Below are 22,796 nucleotides of genomic sequence, written 5' to 3'. Positions count from 1 at the left end.
GTTGCATATACCTGGTTTGTATTCCATTAAATTTAGAAAGAGGAGGTATGATCAAATCAAGGAAATTGCCCCGTGCCCCGTTTGTGGGCAGTAACCTTCCTGGGCTGGGACTGTTAGCGCCCGGTGCAGTAGTCCCGCCAATGCCGCTGAATTGGGCTTACCGCCCCTCATTACGGGGTGGTAACCGGGACCCAACTGGGGCGGAAATTCGAGCGCTACATGGAGGCTCCACATAGTGCTGATGCGCTTCAACACCCCGACCCTTTGATTAAAGGGGAGGGCCGCTGCGCACTCTGCATGGCCTCTGATAGCCTCCACAGGGCTACGAAGGCAGCGAGCGACTGGGCCAACAGCCCGGCACCCAAGACAGAGTGCCGGGCTGCACGATGGTGGCTGGGACCATGCTAGGGCCATCATTGTCGAACCAACCTGAGAGTTGGCCGACAAAAAAAGATTGTGGCCCGGGCGCTGGCGCCTTCCCCTTTAAGTACCACCCCGAGAGCAGATGTCGGCCAGCTTCGTGATTTGAGAAACTGGCGTTGACAACCGCTTGCGCCAGCATCGCGGCCCGCAGGGCAATTTCTCCTGTGGCATGGTAAGGGATCGGCGCGGGGCAGTGCGGGTTCGCCATGCACGACGTGAGCATAAACTTTGCTTGCTATATTGTATACCTTGGTGTAATCGAATTTCTAAGCCAGTAGGGAAATCTAGAACAAGGGTGCATGATATTAAAATTAGTGGTGATCAATTTAGGAGTGCAATCAGGAAGCACTTTCTCTCACAATGGGTAATGGAAAAGACTGGAGTGGCAGAGCCAATTGAAATGTTCATATTTTCAATTTAAACAGGTTAAAAAAATGTTAGAACCAGGAAAACACACATTTTTACTGTGTCTGTGTGATAGGTGTATTATAGTGTATGGAGCTTCAAACAACTAAGGCTGTTCCTCATGCAATCTGTATCTTAATGCCATTATTCCCATGAATAGTTGCTTCTAGACAAGTCATACAATTCATTTGGAGCAGTCCTTCTCTCATTCACTCTGATATCCAATGGCCACCAACCGTGTTGAGCACTGAGAATAGGACAGTAGGGGATGAAATTGCACCTTTTTTTAGAGGCCTGTTAGTGCCACCCGGCACAGAGGAGACGTTTCACCCAACGGGAGGAGGGGGCTACCGCTTCCCGGGAAATTGCCCAGGTGTTTGCGGAGGCGCTGCCTTAGCAGTGCCGCGCCCCATGGTTAGCGTCCCGGGCCGCCGCGCAATCGCCGATGATGCCAATGTGGTGTGAGACGACCCTCACCACCTCGTGCCAACCCCTTACCGCCCCGTGGGGGAAATTGTGTGCCGCAAAGCTGGCCGATATCTGCTCTCGGGGTGTTACTTAAAGGTGAGAGCGCCAGCGCCCCCGGGCTGCCATCTTTCCTGGATTGCCAATTCTCGGGTCGGCTCCAGAAATGGCAACCCTAGCATGGTCCAGGCCATCATCGTGCAGCCCGGCATTCCGTTTTGGGTGCTGGGCTGCACGCCCAGTCCCACATTGTCCTGGTGGCCAAGTGAAGGCCAACAGAGGCCTTGCAGAGTGTGCAGCGGCCCTCCCCTATAAGCAAAGGGGAAGGACATTGAAGCATGTCAGCGCTACGCGGAGCATCTGCGTAGCACTTGACTCACCGCCCAGTAGCGCCGCAGGAACCACCCCCAAAGGAACTGGAGCGCATATTCTACTTCTCTTGAGGGGCGGTAAGCCCAATTCAGCAGCGGGGGCGGGACTTATGTGCGGGCACAGCAAGTACCGGCCCCAGCTGGTTACCGCCTCCAAATGGGGCGCAGGGCATTTTTGCCCCCGCAGTCTTTATGGTCATTGCAATTATTTTTGTTTTAGGGCCAGATGAGATTGATCACATTATGTAAAGGTAACTTGGCATACTAAAATTAAAGTAGAGCTATTTTATTCTATTCATCACTACAATCGCATTTTCTTCATTAGTTCCCAGTGTTCGGCACTGTCATCTCTCACATCAATGGTTTTTTGTGTGTGGCACTATCAGCATCCTGTTGCGACTTTAATCTATAAATCAACAGAATGATGACAGTTCTAATATGCTAATATTCCAACATGGAACACTAAATGCCCCACAAGATGTTAAATTTTTTAGTGCAGTCCTATCTTTGGAAATGCTGTACAGTAATTTTATATTTCTATAATCTGTATGCTGAAGCTCACCACAGTGCTAAATTGTTCAATCCCATAACTACGAGGAGCTTTTAAATTGTAGCATTTCTGAAACTCAATCATTGGTATTCTTGTCGAGAAACCCTTAAAATGTCACAGCTATTTTATATTTGATTCTTGCCTTCTCTGAAGTATCCTAAAGTGCTTAGTTTGCTACCATCACCACTTCTATGAATTGAAAACCAATACAATAAATGGATCTATATCCATTATTATTTGAAGGAGATGTTAGATGAGAGTTCTACAGTGAAGCACTCAATGTTTCCATGTAACTTTTCCCCAGCCTTGAACATCTCTTATATCCATAATGTTGAATGGTCCCTTTCATAAGCACATTATCCCGGATTTTGGGTCAATAGCAATAGCATGGTGCTTGCCATTCACTATACTAACAGCTCGCCAATGTTTTTGCGAGCCTTTGAGCAGAGATTTACTGTCATAGGGCCTCTATTTCAGCATGGCGCCCTCTATGTACAGGGGCTCAGTGGCAGGTCAAAAAACAGCAAGGACCTGCAACCAATCAGATTGAAGAATCCTCACTGAGACAACAAGTGGCACTATTCCCTGAATATATTAGGAGATGAAGAGCCTTCTTAGAAAATGCTGTACACTCATTTTATATTTCTGGAATATTAATCTGAAATGATGGTTTAACCCGAAATTAGAGCAAGATACCATCTTGGTAAAGGAGTTGAGACTTGTACTAGTAATGGCCACTTGGAGAATTGTTAGGTAGCAGATAGCCACTTACATTGCCTGCTAGTGCTCATTAATGAGGCTGCAAGGTATTTTGGTGGCTAGCATTTGTCCTAATGCCCTCTCCTAACAATTACCAGCTGATTGAGAGTAAACTAGTCGTTGCAGCAGATTTTGAGTGCTACATAAAGGCATACTCACCTTTTACTGTTCACTTGCTGCTGGAGATTTGAGGAGGATTAAGATACACATCGAGACAATTTCTGAGACATTTTTCAAGAATTCACCAACATTTATTCTGGAAATTCTCTGAGGACTTCCCCTAAAAAGAATGAGTGCTGTTCTACTCTACCTTATAGGAGTCAACGAGAGAAAGAGTCATCAGCATTTTTCTCAAGGTCCCCCTTGGTTTGCAGGAGGAATGGGGGGGAGGAGCACAAGAAGCCAGGCAGAGCAGCACTAGCTGCTGCAAGAGAGCGGGCCAGGAGAGTGAGGTGGACTCCTTCCCTCTATGGGTATAGGACATCCCTCATCCTCTGGACGTCCTCCACTAGAGCTCTAGTGCCATGCCCACGAACCTATGCACCCTCTCACTCGGTCCCTGAGGCACCCTGAAACCTGCTGCTGTGCTTCAGCCAGCCCACTCCACAACTTCAACGGAAGCAGGTCTGAGGAGCCTATATATACTGCTCCACAAAAATTGCATCTAATCAGCACTTGAGTGAGAAATCAGCAGGTGTCTGATTTTGCACCTCCAGGCAAGGTCAAATTATGCTAATCAGCAATTAAGCTTAAAATTGCATGCTAAATCCAAACTTTCAAACAGGCATCTCTTATTAGCACAGCACCCATTTAGCACCTGGTTGCATCCTTTCACCAAAATAACTCCCGCAGAGTTCAAACCAGGAAGTATAAAGCAGGAAATATATATATTAGCCCACAATTTGCAGTCAACGGCAAAGCGATGGCGATCGCCATTGACTTCGAAGAAAGCTGCACATGTGGTGAGAACTTTAACTTCCTCAACGTGAAATTGATTGTTGCGTTGTCAAAAGGGGAATTCTTGCCAACAGCAGCAGCGATGTCATTAAGCTAAGCAGCCGATCACATTGAAGAATTTTCATACACAGCAAACCAGGAAAAGAAAAGCACTGATTATCCGCATTTTAAAAAAATGTTACAGAGAGTGAAATAAAGATTTGGACTTCCACATGGGCTAAGGTAGAAGCTGACTTACCATGAACAAACTTTAAAAAAATACATATTCTTTTAAAAATCTAGTAATTTTTATCATAATGGAAAAAATTGACATTCTATAAATATAAAGTTAGATTTTCAGACCAGAATGATTGCTTAGCAGTCATTACACTGTTAAAACTCCAGTTACACCTATTTCAACAGGGTTTAACATTTTAATGGCATGTTTAACAGCGATATTCGCGTGGAAAAGCTTAAGTTTTTGTCAGCACTACTGAAACACCGTTTCACCATTATTTCACTACTCCAAGGGAAAAAATCTAACAGCAACTTCGGGAGTACGCCCACAGTTACACAGTTCAACGCGGAAATCCAGAACTTGCTATCTCAGAGACCCTGCTCCTCCTTAAGGTGTGCTGTTGCAGTCCTCACCGATAGACTTGGCTGGGAATCTGCTGTACTTGCCCACTAGTTCCCCAGTAAAAATGCATGAAAAAGTTAGAACTGGTGCATTCAGGAGTAAGTGAATTTTTAATGGTGTGGTAAATGATAATTACTGCTGAAAAACTTCTCTGGCCCTGAACAATTATTTTTACAAGTGTGGAATCTCATTCTCTAAGAATATTAAGGGGGAATTTGGTGATGAGTCAGCAGGTGCGTTTGGTGGTGGATCGTGTCAGGAAAATCTATTTTTTGACAATGGGTCAGGTCCCCGCTGTCAACCCGCAGCCACGCACCTTTCTCAGATGTCGAGTCTGTCAGTGCTGAACAAACCTGACAGGGAGCGGCAGGGGAGGCAATTCAGGTCAAGATAACCTTGTTAACAGCCCATTTAGAAGTATTTTAAGTTCACTGTCACATTTTACAAGGTCCACACTGCTCAGGGATCACGTCAGATAAGGAGGTTGGGTGTTGTGTGACCATGGAATCATCTCATTACTTGACAGCTGCAAATGTGTTATAAAAGCTCCCAGATCGCCCATGTCATCTTAAGTTTACCTGCCATCTATTACATCAGCATTGGTGCCCTTGAAATTATCTCAACTTGGTCCTCATAATCCCACCATGATCAATCCAACCCCAACACGAGCAGCACCAGGCACACCAGCAGGACCAACAACATCAACTTTCCCCAGAATCAACTGATGTTGCACAGACACAGGGCATCAGTATCCAACCAGATTGCTGCCTGGGATGCCAGAGATGGCCTCACCATGGCCAGATTTACTTCAATTGACTCTGTACACCTTGGCTGCCACATGATGCATCAGGTTGGCACGATCCCACACCAACACCATGAAGTATCCCTACAATGCCCAAGCCATTCCTTTCACACTCATCACCTTTGCAGGGGTATCGTTATCTCTCACCATTCATTGCAACTGACTACACCACTTCCAAAAGTGCATACAGATCTGTCCAAGAACGCAAAGTGTTCAAAATAAGGTTTCAATGTTTGACATCACATTAACAGAAACATTACATGAACACTGCATAAAACACTCAAGTGCATACCCTTGTGTGTTATTTGTTATTATGATTGGACTAGTGAGATGGGGAAGTGATAATGTAGACATAGAAGAATGGGTGGAAGTGGAAGGTAAGTTGGTGTGAGGAAGGATGTAAGGTGGGGAAGGGAGAGTGATAGGGATGTGATGAGTGGCACAGCAGGATGAGGTTGAGCGTGACTTTGCAGTAATGTTTCGTGATCGACTGAAATCATTGAAAGGTTTGCGCCACTGCAGCCCTATCCTCTTCATGGCATCCCTGCTTGTGTTCTCCTGTACAATGTGCAACCAGGCTGTGTTGGTATCCTGGGGTGGTCTCTTCCACCCATTGGAAGGGAAGAGAACATTCCTGCGTGCTGTGACTCCCTCCATAAACATATGGTGACGTACTCCCTCCAAAAGCAGGGCAGAGAAGTACTCTTGGCGCGAATCCGTGACCTCATGTATCTTATCTGGAAGGAGGAGAACATGCCTGTGGATCTCAGAGATGCTGTAATTATGACCATTTTCAAGAACGGTGACAAGTCCAATTGTGGTAATTACAGAGGAGTTTCCCTGATGTCTGCCACAGGGAAAGTCATTGCAATAATCCTCCTGAATAATCTCCCAGTGGCTGAAGACAACCTCCCGGAGTTGCAATGCAAATTCCACCCACTAAAGGGCACAATGGACATGATCTTCACTGTGCATCAAATCCAAGACAAATGCAGGGAGCAGCATCAACCTCTTCTTTGACCTCACAAAGTCCTTCTACTCTGTCAACCATGAGGGATTATGGAATGTCCTTCTCAAATTCGGCTGCCCTCAAAAATTTGGCACCATCCTCCACCTGCTTCACGATGACATGCAAGCCATGATCCTTACCAATGGATCCACAACAGACCCAATACACATGCAGACTGGTGTCAAGCAAGGCTGTGTCATCGCACCAACGCTCTCCTCAAACTTCCTTGCTGCAATGCTACATCTCACCCTCAACAAGCTCCCTACAAGCTAATCTACAGGACAAACAGGAAATTGTTCAACCTCCGCCGCCTTCAGTCCAGATCCAAGGTTGTTCCAATCTCTGTCATTGAAGTACAATATGCAGATGACGCCTGTGTTTGTGCACTCAGAAGTTGAACTCCAAACCATCATCAACACCTTCACCGAAGCATACGGGAGTCTGGGCCTAACATTAAACACCCGTAATACAAAGGTTCTCTGCCAACCTGCCCCTGCCACACACTACTGCCCCCTGATTATTAAGATCCATGATGAGACCTTGGACAATGTGGACCACTTTCCATACCTTGGGAGCCTACTGTCAACAAGGACAGACATCGATGACGAAGTCCAACATCGCCTTCAGCGTGCCAGTGCAGCCTTTGGTCACCTGAGGAAGAGAGTGTTCAAAGACCAGGATCTCAAAACTAGCACCAAGCTCATGGTCTACAAAGCAGTAGTGATACCCACCCTCCTATATGCTTCAGAGACATGGACTATGTACTGTAGGTAACTCAAAGCATTGGAGAAATACTATCAACGCTGCCTCTGCAAAATTCTGCAAATCAATTGGCAGGATAGATGCACCAACATCAGTGTTCTCACTCAGACCAACATCCCCAGCATCGAAACATTGACCATGCGCGACCAGCTCCAATGGGCAGGCCACATCGCCCGCATGCCCAATACTAGACTCCTGAAACAAGTGCTCTACTCCGAGCTCCAATATGGCAAGCGAGTCCAGGAGAACAGAGAAAACGCTTCAAGGACACCCTCAAATTCTCCTTGAAAAAGTGCAACATCACCACCTACACTTGGGAATCCCTGGCCCAAGAACGCTCAAAGTGAAGGAGATGCATCCGGGAAAGCGCCGAACACTTCGAGTCTCTTCGTCGGGAGCATGCGGAAGCCAAGCACAAACAGTGGAAGGAGTGCACGACAACTCAAGCACCCCACCCATCCATCCCTTCAACCACCACCTGCCCCACCTGTGACAGAAAGTGTAGATCCTGCATTGGTCTCATCAGTCACCTTAGAACTCCTGTTACTGTGGAAACAAGTCATCCTTGACTCCAGGAGCTGCCTAAGCAGAGAAGATATGGTGGGAGTCATGGGAGAGCCTGGGTGTAGCTGTGCACCTATGTGTAGTGCTCGTCAGTGTTTGCAACATCTCAATGCTGTCGAATACTGAGAGCACAACTGTCAAAATAAATTTTCACATGGGCCCTCTAAGGAAAATGACGTCATCAGACCCACTTCCTTCAGTTGGCCGGAAAATGTGCTGGGCGGGTTTAACAAGCCTAATCAACGCAAAATCATTCCACACAGTGGGCTGGAGCCAACAGCGGTGTCTAGACCTGCCACCAACATCGCCCGCCATGGACTCGCCAAGGGAAGGGAAATCGCAGCCTTAGTGTTGGGGATTTAAAAAAATTAAACTTACATTTTTTTTACTTTTTCTGTTTGTCTCTTATCTCTCTCCCTTAATCCGACCTGTATTTCCGAATCTTTATTTTGCTTTCTGTACATCATTTAATTCTATAAGCCCAGATTGTGCAGTGGTAATGATGGAGAACTGTCAGTGTTCACTGTCATTACCCCTCTGAAACTGACCGTAACTTCAGGATTTAGCGCATGTGCAGATAAACATGGAAATCCTGATGTTGTGATCAGTCATTCACTGCTCACCATAGGCTGCGCCTTGGACACACCCACCTTCACAAAATCCAGCCCATTAAACTAGCCTGTTGGGAGAGTGAGTCAGTCGAATTGGACAAATCTTCATGAATCCTGACTTACAGTTCATCTGTTAGAAAGTGTACTTGGGAAACAATGGAAAATGCTCGCGATCTAGTTGTCACTTCTTGTTCAGATAATTCAGTTGGGACGAGCAAACAACATTCTTGGTAAATATAAATATAAATATGGCATAGAATACAAGAGTAAATAAGTAATGATGCATTTATAGAAAGCATTGGGTACATCATAATTGGACTATTATGTGCAGTTTTTTCAGCCCCAATATAGAAAGAACACTAAAATCAGAAGCAACGTACAAGCCCCGAGAATTACTTCAGCCTGTGCAGAGAGCGAAAGCAGCGGGTCGGGGGTTGCATGGGGGAACTAATGTTGGGTGGTGTGAGGAGGATTTCCAGATGAAAACCTGAAATTAAGGGTTTCCCGGCCATCGTGTAGGATTTAACTGTGTATCGCCTTTCTCAGTAGGTTTCAGACCAAAACTGATTGACAGGCTGGCTGCCTGTTGGGCAAGAAAACAGCAGAGGAGCAGATGCCAGGTGAGTGAGGGGGGAGAGGTAAGAGATCGCTGGGGGGAGTCAGTGATCAGGATGGACATCATAGATCAGGGGTATTTTGTGCTCCACTTCCTTTTGGAGCGGTAACCCCAATTTCTTGCGGGAGGTGAAACTTCTGCGCCTAGTGCAAAGTCTTGCACCTCGCGAGTTGTACTGCCTCCAAACAGAGTGGTACCCAATCTTTCCCCCAAAAAGTCAAGAATGTAAAATTTATTACCAAAAGATCAAGGTGAGATGTGAGGAGAAAGAGCCAGTGCAGACATGAGATAGGCCTTCTACTGTGATGTAACCTTGTATGGTTCTATGATTCTAAACATGTGCACAGACTAAGCCTGGGTACAAGTATCCAGGAAGACTGGAATTCAAAATGGTCTCTGTATTGATTTTATGTTTGTGTTATTGTAATGTTGGTGATTATCTAATATCAAATGATAATGTAATAATTATGCTTATATGGTTTTGAACAACTACACAAATTCCATCATGAAAACTCCAATCTGGACTTAACCAATTGGTGTTTACTTTTCACCTTCATCACTTGGGTGGTAACCTGGCAGAGTGGAACAGCTCCCCACCATGATTATGGAGAGTAGGGGTTCTGGGGCAAGACTGGCTCACATTATTTTGGTGGGCCACAGCAAAGCATCTGCTGCTCTAGGGCCCACAAAAATAATTCAACACTTGCCTTTGGAGGGCATTGTCGGTTTCATCCCCCATGGAGCTAATCGGAGCCTGTACTGAGCACGCTCCGAACAGTTCCAAACTAATATGGCAACTGGGGTCTTATTTACATCATAGCATCACAATTTCCATGTTAAAAGAAGACAATTGCCAGAAACAAGAAGGTGCTTTGGACAACCGGCAGTAGGCCCCTTTCAAAATGGAGCCATGGGCATCGTATTGGTAAGGCTACCGACTCTATTTTGTGGCTGTTACTGCCTCATTAATGGCAGGCAAAGGCAGACAAATTGGTCCCAATTGTGTCATATTTTAAATTGTATTTACTCAGATAGCATTACACTTATTCAAGTATTAAGGTATTTTTACAATATAAATTTATACTCTATTCATTTCTATTAGGAAATGGTAGCTAACCATTTCAACTTGGTGTAAGCACTGTTTGGATCAGCACAAGTAAGCTCTCAGGACTAGATCGGGTGAAGGGCTTACTTTAGTACTAGCCATGATGGTTTTCTTTGAGCTGAAATGTTCAGCTTTAATTGCAAAAAGAGAATAGCAAATGTCGTATGACCTTTTTAGGTAATTTGACACTAATTCCCTTTGTAATACCCAAGCAAAATCAAGCTTCGAATTGTTTACACCCACTAGGATTTCTGTGATGCCTGCCAAGGAACACTTTAATCATTTAAATATAGTTTAACATTTATATTTTAAATTAATTTATTCTTGATTAGTTGATTTGCTGTGAAATTCGTAGGAGATTGTTTTTTTGTACCACTGGTACATTAAGCTACCCACCCTGGTACATTGAGCTACCCACCCTGGTACATTAAGCTGCATATCCTGGTATATTAAACCATCCACCTTGGTACATGAAGCTTTCCACCCTGGTACATTAAGCTACGCACCCTGGTAAATTAAGCTAAACACCCTGGTCCATTAAGCTACACACTCTGGTCCATTAAGCTAACCATCCTGTTACATTAAGCTACTCACACTGGCACATTAAGTTACCCATCCTGGTACATTAATAAAACCCATCCTGATACATTGAGCTACTCACGCTGGTACGTTGAGCTATCCACCCTGGTACATGTAGCTACCCATCCTGGTACATTGAGCTATCCACTCTGGTACGTTGAGCTATCCACCCTGATACATTAAGCTACCCATCCTGGTACATTAAGGTATCCACCCTGGTACATTAAGCTACCCACCCTGGTACATTATGCTACCTACCCTGATAAATTAGGCACCCATCCTGGTACATTTAGCTACCCATCCTGTTACATTAAGCTACCTACCCTGGTACATTGAGCTACCTATCCTGGTAGATTAAGCTACCTATCCTGGTACATTAAGCTTCCCATCCTGGTACATTAAGCTATCCACCCTGGTACATTGAGCTACCCATCCTGGTACATTGAGCTACCCATCCTGGTACATTAAGATACCCACCCTGGTACATTAAGCTACCCACCCTGGTACATTAAGCTACCCATCCTGGTACATTAAGATATCCACCCTGGTACATTAAGATACCCACCCTGGTACATTAAGCTACCCACCCTGGTACATTAAGCTACCCACCCTGGTACATTAAACTACCCACCCTGGTACATTAAACTACCCATCCTGGTACATTAAACTACCCATCCTGGTACATTAAGCTACCCACCCTGGTACATTAAACTACCCACCCTGGTACATTAAGATACCCACCCTGGTACATTAAACTACCCACCCTGGTACAGTAAGCTACCCACCCTGGTACATTGAGCTACTCGTCCTGGTACATTAAGCTACCCATCCTGAAACATTAAGCTATCCTCATTGGTTCATTAAGACTCGTATCCTGGTACATTAGGCTGCCCACCCTGGTACATTGAGCTACCCATCCTGGTACATTAAGCTACCTTTCATGGTACATTGAGCTATCCACCCTGGTACATTGAGCTATCCACCCTGGTACATTGAGCTATCCACCCTGGTACATTGAGCTATCCACCTTGGTACATTGAGCTATCCACCCTGGTACATTGAGCTATCCACCCTGGTACATTGAGCTATCCACCCTGGTACATTGAGCTATCCACCCTGGTACATTGAGCTATCCACCCTGGTACATTGAGCTATCCACCCTGGTACATTGAGCTAACCACCCTGGTACATTAAGCTACCTATCTTGGTACATTAAGCTATCCATCCTGGTATATTGAGCTATCCATCCTGGTACATTAAGCTACCTATCCTGGTACATTATGCTATTCACCCTGGTACAATGAGCTACCCACCCTGGTACATTAAGCTATCCACCCTGGTACATTAAGCTATCCACCCTGGTACATTAAGATACCGACCCTGGTATATTAAGCTACCCATCCTGGTACATTGATCTACCCATCCTGATACATTAAGCCACCCATCCTGGTACATTAAGCTATCCTCATTGGTTCATTAAGCTACCCACCCTGGTACACTGAGCTACCCATCCTGGTACATTAAGCTACCTAACCTGGTACATTACACTATCCACCCTGGTACATTAAGCTACCTATCCTGGTACATTAAGCTATCCATCCTGGTATATTAAGCTACCCATCCTGGTACATTAAGCTACCCATCCTGGTACATTAAGCTACCCATCCTGGTACATTAAGCTGCCCACCCTGGTACATTAAGCTGCCCACCCTGGTACATTAAGCTGCCCACCCTGGTACATTGAGCTACCCATCCTGGTACATTAAGCTACCTATCCTGGTACATTAAGCTACCCACCCTGGTACATTAAGCTACCCATCCTGGAACATTAAGATACCTATCCTGGTACATTGAGATACACATCCTGGTACATTGAGATACCCATCCTTGTACATTAAGCTAACTATCCTGGTACATTAAGCTACCCTCCGTGATATATTAAGCTATCCTCATTGGTTCATTAAGCTACCCACCGTGGTACATTAAGCTATCCACCCTGGTACATTAAGCTACCCATACTGGTATATTAAGCTACCCACCCTGGTACATTAAGCTACCCACCCTGGTACATTGAGCTACTCACCCTGGTACATTGAGCTACCCACCCTGGTACATTAAGCCACCCATCCTGGCATATTAAACTACCCACCCAGGGACATTAAGCTATCTACCCTGGTACATGAATCTATCCTCCTTGATTCATTAAGCTCCTCACCCTGATACATTAAACTACCCACCCTGGTACATGAAGCGATCTACCCTGATACATTAAGCTATCCTCCCTGTTACAACTGCAATCAGAGGAAGTTGTGTTAAGTTATTTAAGCTTTAAAATCAGAAATTGCTCGAAGTTCACATGGGATTCATCAATGTTCTTAAAAAGAAAAGGATGTAGACCCTTTGTCAGAACATTTAAAGTTTTACTGCATTCGACCTGTTCAGGTATAATCTATTCCCAAAATACAAAGCTCTCTCTCCCCGCAGTGGACTCACTAAAATAAATATGTTCAGAAAGCACTTCATCTTTTGATTAGACACTTTACAACCTTCCAAACTCAACATTGATTTCAATAACTTCAGACGATAATGACTGCTCTGATATTTTTGGTCAACAGTTGAACATAAGAATATAAGAAATAGGAGCAGGAGTGGCCATTCGGCTCTTTGAGACTGCATCTTCATTCAATAAGTTCATGGCTGAACTTTCACCGCAACTCCACTGAACTTTCATCTCAACTACTAATTTTCAGTGATATATGTACGAGGACACCCAGGTCCCTCTGTATATCAACGTTTCCCAATCTCTCACCATTGAAAAAATTCTGTTTTTGCCATTTTTCCGACCAAAGTGAATAACTTCACATTTATCCACATTATACTCCATCTGCCATGCTCTTGCCCATTCACTTAATCTGTCTATATCCCGTTGCAGTCTCTTTGTATCCTCCTCACAAGTTACTTTCACACCTAGCTTTATATCATTTGCAAACTTCGATACGTTACACATTTCTAAGTCATTAATATGGATTGTAAATAGCTGAGACCCAAGCACTGATCCTTGCGGTGCCACACTAATTACAGCCTGCCAACTCAAAAATGATCCATTTATTCCTACTCTCTTTTTTCTGTCCATGAACAAATTCTCAATCCATGCTAATATATGACCTCCAATCCCACGATCCCTAATTTTGTGTAATAACCTTGTCATGTATCTTACATTATTATATATAACTGTATCCTAACATGCTATACATGACTGTAATAAGATATGACCTGTAACCACCAGCATACCTTACCACCAGGGGTGCACTTGCAAGACACAGGTCTATAAGGACAGGTCTCAGGCAAGTGCAGCATTCCAGAGCTGTGAAATCAAGGTGCAGGTCCAGAGTGAGCTTGACTTCACTACATGCCTCGTGTGAATCTGTACTGAGGGGACAGGACTTTACAGTGGCGACGAGTTACGGGATTACAGAATCCACAGAATGGTGAACAACGGATCAGATGAAAAGTACAATGCGGGAGACAATTGGGAGGACTTTATAGAAAGGCTCCAGCAAAGCTTTGTAACCAAAGACTGGTTAGGCGACGATAAGGCAGACAAGAGAAGAGCCCATCTCTTGACCAGCTGTGGCTCGAAAACATACGCTTTAATGAAGGATCTGTTGGCACCCGAGAAACCAGCAAGCAAGTCGCTTGAAGAATTGAGCACACTGGTAAGAGACCACCTGAAGCCAGCGAGCAGTCTACACATGGCCAGACACAGGTTCTACAACTACAGACGCTGTGTGGGCCAGAGCATACCCGACTTCGTGGCGGAACTTCGGAGGTTGGCTGGTTTATGTGAGTTCTCCGATGAACTGAGGAGAGAAATGCTGAGAGACTTTTTCATTGAAGGAATAGGCCACGCAGGCATATTCCAAAAGCTCATAGAGACCAAGAACCTGACCTTAGAGGCAGCAGCACTGGTTGCACAGACATTCTTGGTAGGGGAAGAAGAAACGAGGTTGATTTACAATGCAGGTATGACAACTAACGAAATATCGGAACAAGAAGTTCACAGCACTAAACAAGCTGCTACCCCCACACACAGACAAAACCAGTAGAACAGGCTCTCGACAGCAGGCAGAAGCCATCAAAGGCCACAGGAACGGCAGTTCATACCTCATCAACCCACAATGCTAGCAATCAACTACAAACTGAGAGAAGCTCAAGAGAGATCAGCCAGATGCAGCTCATTCTTTGGGAACACATTGAACAATGGAACAGGTTTGTGCTGGAGGTGTGGGGGTGGGCACTCGTCAAGGGGATGTCGATTTCAGCAGGCTATTTGCAGAAATTGTGAATATACAGGGCATTTGGCCCGCATATGCCAAAGAAACGGCAGCTCGGCTGGTATACGAATCGGATGGGTCGGAAAGCGGACCAGAAGATGGTGGGGACAGTACCCGGGACACCGATGTACAGTGGGTCCACACGATCAATGGCCACTGCTCCTACAACAGGACGCCTCCTATAATGATGAGGGTCCTACTCAACAGGATATCTGTCAACATGGAGCTGGATACGGAAGCGAGTCAATATCTCATGGGCGCTCAACAATTTGAACAACTGTGGCAGCATAAAAGACACAGACCAAAACTCACAAGGGTCGACACCACACTAAGGACCTATACCAAAGAAATCGTACCAGTCCTCGGCAGCGCCATGCTCTCTGTCACACACAAAGGGACAGTGAACCGACTTCCCCTACGGATTGTCCCCGGAGACCTCCCAGCACTGCTGGGGAGAAGCTGGCTGGCAAAATTAAACTGGAAATGGGATGATGTCCATGCCATGTCATTAGAGGAACGGACCTCCTGCTCAACAGTTATAAAGCGATTTGAACATCTCTTTCAGCCAGGTGTGGGCACTTTCAAAGGGGCCAAAGTCAAAATCTGCATCACACAGGATGCTAGACCGGTCCATCACAAGGTCAAAGCTGTACCCTATGTGATGAGGAAAAAGATTGAACACGAACTAGACAGGCTTCTGCGGGAAGGCATTATATCACCTGTGGAATTTAGCGACTGGGCAAGTCCCAGCGTCCCAGTCATGAAGCCTGATGGATCCGTACTAATCTGTGGGGACTACAAATCTACAATAAACAGAGTCTCCCTACAAGACCAGTACCCGCTGCCCAGAGCGGAGGACTTATTTGCCACATTGGCTGGAGGTAAACTTTTCTCAAAATTAGACCTCACATCTGCATACATGACGCAAGAATTGACTGAGGAATCCAAGCTACTCACCACCATCAACACAGATCGAGGCCTTTTCATGTACAATCGATGCCCATTCGGCATCAGGTCGGCAGCTGCCATATTCCAGCGCAACATGGAGAGTCTGCTCAAGTCCATCCCGGGGACGGTTGTATTTCAAGACGACATACTTATCACGGGCAGGGACACCGACTCCCATCTCCGTAATTTGGAGGAAGTACTAAAGCGGTTGGATCAGGTAGGCCTACGAGTCAAGAAATCCAAGTGGATGTTTCTCGCACCCGAAGTTGAATTTTTGGGCAGAAGGATTGCCGCTGATGGAATCCGCCCAACAGAGTCCAAAACAGAAGCAATTCGCCTGGCACCCAGGCCCCGGAATGTCTCAGAACTGCGCGCCTTTCTCGGGCTACTCAATTACTTTGGGAACTTTATGCAGAACTTAAACACGCTGCTGGAGCCTCTCCACGTGCTACTCAGGAAGGGGTGCGATTGGTTTTGGGGGGACGTCTAGGAACGCGCCTTCAATAAGACACGCAACCTTCTGTGTTCCAACAGTGTTTTGACTTTCTTTGACCCAGGTAAAAAGCTAGTTCTCACATGTGATGCGTCAGCGTATGGGGTTGGGTGCATTTTGCAACATGTCAATAGTGCGGGCAAATTACAACCCATAGCTTTTGCCTCGAGGTCTCTTTCGCGGGCGGAGCGCAGGTACGGAATAGTAGAGAAGGAGGCGCTCACGTGCGTGTACGGTGTCAAAAAGATGCACCAATACCTTTTCGGGGCCAAGTTCGCGTTAGAAACCGACCACAAGCCCCTCACGTCCCTCCTATTCGAGAGCAAGGCAATAAACGCCAACGCCTCGGCGCGAATTCAACGGTGGGCACTCATGCTGGCGTCCTACGACTATACCATAAGGAACAGACCAGGCACGGACAACTGTGCCGACGCGCTCAACAGGCTACCCCTGGCGACCACGTAAGGGTCTGATGAACAGGACTGTGAGATAGTCATGGCAATCAATGCCTTTGAGTCCACAGGTTCGCCCATGACGGCTCGCCAAATCAGAGCCTGGACGGCCAGCGACACCACGTTATCCTTAGTAAAAAGACGTGTCCTAACGGTGACTGGGCAGAGGCTCGCGATGCCTGCCCCGAGGAATTAAAACCCTTTCACAGGCGCATGCATGAGCTATCAGTACAAGCAGACTGCCTGATGTGGGGCGGCCGAGAAGTCATGCCTCTGCGAGGCAGAGAGGCATTTGTCCTGGAGCTCCACCGCGAGCACCCGGGGATTGTTCTCATTAAGGCCATAGCCAGATCCCAAGTCGGGTGGCCTGGTATTGATGCGGACCTGGAGCTCTGCGTCCGAAGGTGCACCATTTGTGCCCAACTCAGCAATGCCCCCAGGGAGGCTCCACTGAGCCCCTGGCCCTGGCCTACCAAACCGTGGTCGCGGGTGCACGTCGACTATGCGGGCCCATTCATGGGCAAAATGTTCCTCGTAGTTGTAGATGCATTTTTAAAGTGGATCGAATGCATCATTTTAAACTCGAGCACAACCTCCACCACTGTGGAGAGCCTCGCAACCATGTTTGCAACGCACGGAATCCCTGACATATTGGTCAGTGACAATGGTCCGTGCTTCACCAGCGCAGAATTCCAAGACTTTATAATTGACTACGGCATAAATCACGTCAAGACGGCACCGTTCAAGCCGGCCTCCAACGGCCAGGCGGAGACAGCAGTGCAAATCATTAAACAAGGCATGCTTAAAATCCAAAGTCCCACCCTGCAGGGTCGCCTGTCGCGACTGCTGCTGACATAGAGATCTCGTCCGCACTCACTGACTGGGATTCCCCCCTGCGCAACTGTTGATGAAAAGGACTTTAAAAACAAGGCTCTCATTAATCCTCCCAGACATGCACGAAATCGTTGAGGCAAAGTGCCGTAAGCTGACTGAGAACAATGACAAAAGTTCGAGGGGGAGATGGAATGAGATAGGAGACAAAGTGTTTGTACTAAACTATGGCAGGGGTCCCAAATGGCTTGCAGGAACAGTAACGGGCAAGGAAGGAAACAGGCTACTGGTAGTACAAATGGACAATGGCAAAACCTGCCGGAGGCATGTAGACCAAGTCAAAAGCAGATTTACCAACAATACTGCGGAACTCAATGTAGGCAGACTACAATGTGGAACTCGCACCACACCTGGTGGACAGACAGAGGGAACAACCTGAGGAAAGGGCAATCCCAACAGACAGTCCAGGTGAGTCAACAACAATCACACCAATAGAAACAGACAGCCCAGGCGAGATACCAGCAACCACACCCAAAGAAAAACAGACACCAAGGCAAACAACTGAACCACAACTCAGACGCTCCACGCGAGAGCGTAGACCACCTGAGACTGAACCTATAAAGACAATAAGACCTTGGGGGAGGGTGATGTCATGTATCTTACATTATTATATATAACTGTATCCTAACATGCTATACATGACTGTAATAAGATATGACCTGTAACCACCAGCATACCTTACCACCAGGGGTGCACTTGCAAGAGACAGGTATATTCAAAAAGGAGTTAGATGGAGTCCTTACTACTAGGGGAATCAAGGGGTATGGTGAGAAAGCAGGAATGGGGTATTGAAGTTGCATGTTCAGCCATGAACTCATTGAATGGTGGTGCAGGCTAGAAGGGCCGAATGGCCTACTCCTGCACCTATTTTCTATGTTTCTATATAAGGACAGGTCTCAGGCAAGTGCAGCATTCCAGAGCTGTGAAATAAAGGTGCAGGTCCAGAGTGACCTTGACTTCACTACATGCCTCGTGTGAATCTGTACTGAGGGGACAGGACTTTACAAACCTCACAGACCTTCCCTTTTGTTCTTTCCTCCCCTCCTCCCTTTCCCTGCCTCTGTACTTGCTTAAACATTGTTACATCTCTAACTTTAAGCAGTTCTGATGAAAGGTCACAGACTTGAAACATTAACTCTGTTTCTCTCTCCACAGATGCTGCCTGACCTGCTGAGTATTTCCAGCATTTTTTGTTTTTATTTTAAATATAAATTTGTGTATTTCTAAAGAGGTTCATAGTGAATATTTTTGTATGGAATAGGTTTGTAGTGTATCTAATAGAAAATAATTTATCACCAGTGGGACAGATTGTGCTGGTGAAATACATTTGTTACTTTAGGTCCTCGGTTAAAACTGGTTATGAATAGAGTTCCAATAGACAAGAAAATCAGGAAATTTCAGAGATTGTGATCTGCAGGCACATTCTTTGTGGTGATTTTTTTTTATCCATTCAGCTAACTCCGTATTTTAACAAAGCATAGGCATACTGATAAAATGTTACACATCTGTCTTGGAAATGACAACAAGCATGTGCCCCAGGATATATTTCCCCCCAATGTATCTGATGACTGTGCTACTGGGAGCATTAGTTCTCAGCAAATAAATAACAAGCTGACTAGTGTTGTCATGAGGCAAAATAAGACTGTCATATTTGGCTGGTTGTGATCTGATGAATTTTAGTGAGGCAAAAAAGGGAAACCAATAATGCTTGCAACCCTGAGTTGACTTTACATCCTTGGCCAACCTTTTATTCAGGGATGACGAAAATTTGATGTAATGAATTTTGTGTTTCAGTGCGTGCAATAAATCTTCATGGTCTTGTGTATTTTCTTGTACGCCTCTAGATCTCTTTAGCTATTACTGATAGACCTAAAAAGTAATCAAGTTTGATTGAAATGTAAAATGCAAATCTGTTCTGAAGTTCTGACTGATAAATAAATATGACAAGGTTATCAGCTGGTGTGAATGGTTTTCATTTCTTAGTTCTCAGTTGTTTTTTTTCAGTAAAGATGTTGGGGTTGATATCAAATTAAAATAATGAGTTAGGTATTTACATTGGAGTTGTTGCTGGGTGCCCTTGTATCTGGTTATGCAGGACTTGCTGCTTTCTGTATTTGCTGAGGACAGCCTGAGCTGGTCCTGCTGCACACTCAGTATTCAGGACATTGTTCTGGAATCGCTCTGTCTCGATTTATAGGGTGGTTGCTGTAGTGCGGGGCGTCGGTATTTCACTCAGAGGAAGAGAGGCACAAGGAGTTGAGGAAGTCTTGGGCAGGAGTGCGAAAGGCTTGGTAGTGGTGAGCTGGGTCTGGCTGACGAAAGGAAAACCGTCCAATAGCTTCTTCCTTTCTTTTATCTGAGGTGTTGGACAGCGATGCCATGAGGTGGACCTCGCTAGCAGGGAGGAGAAAGGGAGAGTCATTTTGGGAGGCATTGGAGAGGAGTTACCGGATTTAAAAGGACAGCTAGGGAAGCCCAAAATAACCAGTTAGTTATGACTATGTATGAGCACAAATTTACAGAGCAAAGGTAAAATGGGCTGGAAGGCATAATAAAAGTACCTCACTACAGCATGAAAGGTAAACTACAGGCTTCTCGCAATAAATAGGCTTCCTAATATTAATGAAGATTCAAAAGACTATTTTAGAGTTTAATCATGTTCTTGTAAAATATATATATCTATGTGTATTTCAATAGATAGTTAAAAAATCTATGCTATTATGTTGCTTGATAAGAGGATTATATAGTGTAATGGAAAATTGTACTGCTATATTTTAGATGTCATTGGAAATAAAGACATGTTGGTTAAAAATAAAATTAAAAAAGAATAAATGAAGAGAAATTAAACAGAAATTCAAGTTTAATTGATTGAAAAAATTGATGAAATTATATACTGATAGGTTTTCATATAGGGATCCTGAGAGAACTGAAGCCTTCAATTTATTAGGACATTGATTCACTTTTCATTGCATTTCCCCTCTGCAGGCATCAGCTCAGAAGCACTCAACTAAGAGAAATTAATTATTCAGACTTATGGTGGCTCACTGGTGAAGCACAGAGAACGAAGGGTAAGGAAAGCTTGGAGTTGCAGATGATAAGGGTCAGCAAATGCCTGTTTTGGACTGTGGAGGCACAGGATTGAGATCTTGGGGATACGGCATTTAAAGTATGGATGTATGCAGAGCAACAAGCTCATGCCAAAGCATTTGAATCGGTGTCCTTGAATATGAGTCAGATGGTGGTGTCCATGATTATGGAAGTGTGTACAGTCCTGCAATTGACCCTGAAACATGTGGCAGTTCTAGAATGATGTACAGCTGAAGATCTCATGGCAGCTATGACTGTTGCCATAGGTACCTTAGGCACAAGAATGGAGACGATAATTTCTCAATTTTTTGAACGCCTGATTAGAACCATTCAGTATGTCTTCCTGATGATCTATGGCCCAACAAAACTGATACCCAATCATCATCATCATTGTGGTCTGGAAGGTGTATGCCTGCATGATGAGGCTGATTCTCAAGGTAGTGTCACTTATAAGCCATTCTACCATTCTCTTCAGATGTCTACATATGAGCATCCAAGGCCTGGTTGACCCTGAAAAAACACATCATGCAGCCTACAACAGGTCTTACTGGGGCCTCAGTTGAACTGAGACAAAAGCCAACTCAGATCCGGACTGCTCATAAACACTGCTGATATTGGGCTGGATTTTTGGGCGAAAACGTAAGTGATATGTGAAAATGACCGTTTTCGCTGTATTACCAATTTAAGGCCTACCTTTCGGCACTTGGTGTATGCGACAAGGGAAGCATTGCACTACTATTCAGGGTGCAAAAACGTGATACTCACCTACTTTAGTGTGGGGCCGGGAGCGCTGCGAGAGAGGCCTTGGGAGAGGGGAAAAAAAATCAAAAAACATTACCAAGACCCTTACCTAACAAATCGCTGCAAAAAAAAAACCCTCCTTTTTTCAGTTTTCCAACTTACCGCTGCTGGCAGGACTGCACCACTAGGTTTTACCTGTCACTGTTCTGGGTGCGGCATACGGGTCGGGTGAGTACCGAAACTCAGACAGTAACGCAATCCGAGTCATTACATGTCCGGCACAGCTCTCCCAAGCATCCAAGTGCCGCCGCAAACAAGGAACCGAAGATCGCGACCGGGCTTAGCGATCGGGTTTTCGCTGCAGAGGGTCAAAACGCGGCGAAAACCCGGTTGCAAACCACTCGAAAATCCAGTCCAAGCACTTTTTATTATAATAAAGGAAATTATTGCGAGACTGTTCAATAGACCACAGATGCCAACATAGAAAAGTTTTTTGCACCAAAACACAGGAAAAGGTAAAGCTAATAAAGTAAGTAATGGAATTATTAAATAGAATCAAACATATCACTTTGAGTGAGTATTTGTCATTCTGATTGTGTCTTCTATAATCTCTGTGCATGTCCATGCATTTCCGTTCTGCTGGTAGGAAGGCAATCACTTGTGGAGTCCACTAATATCAGTGCTGCTAACTTATTCCGTATGAACTAATCTCCTTACAGTCAGATGCTTACAACAACAGTAATCCTACTAGAAACCACTCACCCAGAAATTTAGTTCAGAAGTTGGAAAACATACTGGTTTGCAGATTGTGTGTCAGCAGCATATTGCTCCAAGCCATCTCACTAAGAACATAAGAGTTGCTTCTCTCACAATTTGCAGCTGCACTGCTGGGAATTCTCTATTAATACGATCTTCTAATGCATAGTACAGCACATGTTGGTGTCTGCAAATCTGATGCTGATAAAGTTTATATTAGAGTGAAGATAATTTGCTTCACATTTTTCTTGTTTGATAAATAATTGTGAAAAAGCTTTTAAACTTGAAGCATTCTATAATTTCAGAAATGTTTGTAAATTTATTGATATTTAATTTCAGAATTGTGACACTGATATTGAACATTTGAATGATATTACAATATAAATTATTGGTTCTTTTTAATCCCATAAATAGTGTTTCATTCATTAAAATAATGAAATTCTATTGTTCCGAGTAAAAGCTGTTAATTCCAAATAGCTATTCACTGGCTGCTGACA

General features: G+C 44.9%; 1 long non-coding RNA gene across 1 annotated transcript; it reads right to left on the bottom strand.

Moving 5' to 3' along the window:
• Positions 1-1,934: 1,934 nt before the first annotated feature.
• LOC139265355 (uncharacterized) lies at positions 1,935-21,754 on the bottom strand. The gene is made up of 3 exons (XR_011593541.1): positions 21,706-21,754; positions 21,568-21,605; positions 1,935-2,070 (listed from the first exon to the last, which is right to left on the bottom strand). It is a non-coding gene; the product is annotated as an uncharacterized lncRNA (long non-coding RNA).
• Between the last annotated feature and the right edge of the window lie 1,042 nt (positions 21,755-22,796).

The sequence above is a fragment of the Pristiophorus japonicus genome, chromosome 6 (assembly GCF_044704955.1).
Source record: "Pristiophorus japonicus isolate sPriJap1 chromosome 6, sPriJap1.hap1, whole genome shotgun sequence".
NCBI classification, from domain to species: Eukaryota; Metazoa; Chordata; class Chondrichthyes; family Pristiophoridae; genus Pristiophorus; species Pristiophorus japonicus.
This window is presented reverse-complemented; position numbering and strand designations above follow the sequence as displayed.